Source organism: Myotis davidii, unplaced genomic scaffold (genome assembly GCF_000327345.1).
Source record: "Myotis davidii unplaced genomic scaffold, ASM32734v1 scaffold741, whole genome shotgun sequence".
Taxonomy (NCBI): domain Eukaryota; kingdom Metazoa; phylum Chordata; class Mammalia; order Chiroptera; family Vespertilionidae; genus Myotis; species Myotis davidii.
Window position 1 is genome coordinate 473,939 of NW_006291250.1, and position 605 is coordinate 474,543.

Below are 605 nucleotides of genomic sequence, written 5' to 3' on the forward strand. Positions count from 1 at the left end.
CCTGGGCAACTCCTCTGCCCTTGCATGCTGGCAAAACTGGTGACTCGCTGGGGAAACATCCTTTCTCAGAGAGGTGACCTTGGTTAAAACACATAGCGCAGCGCTAAGGAGCAAACATATTAAGAACAGTATGCTATATACGCCAGGTCCCTTGAAACATATGGTGTGCAGATGTTTCTTTCCTGCAGCGACTGTGTCAAGCAGCAAGGATGGACCGGCTTCCGGCAAAAATAATGACTTCGCGTGTCACCTCTGACACGCATGTCATAGGTTCGCCGTCAATGGCCTCGTAGAAAGGCAGACACACTTTCAGTGCACATGGCACTATCAACTCAGAGTGAGTACAGTGAGAACACAGACATGGTGGAGATGCATCCAAAGGTAATAATTGTTTTTGTTTTTTTAAATAATGGATCATAGTTCCACCTTCACCCTCCACCCCAAGTGCCAGTTGCTTTAGGGAGTAGTTTGTGTTGTTTCGTTTAAACAGTCTAAACGTATAGACAAGGGAGTGGCAAGCAAGTTTTAATGCTGAGCCATTTCTTGGATTGTCAGTTGCTCTCTGGAGCACTGTGTTGAGAAAGATTCTGAGGCTGTATTTGGTC

General features: G+C 46.1%; 1 pseudogene; it reads left to right on the top strand.

The window, feature by feature from the left end:
• The first annotated feature begins 318 nt into the window (after positions 1-318).
• LOC102773249 overlaps positions 319-605 on the top strand; it is a 16,012-nt pseudogene continuing 15,725 nt past the window's right edge.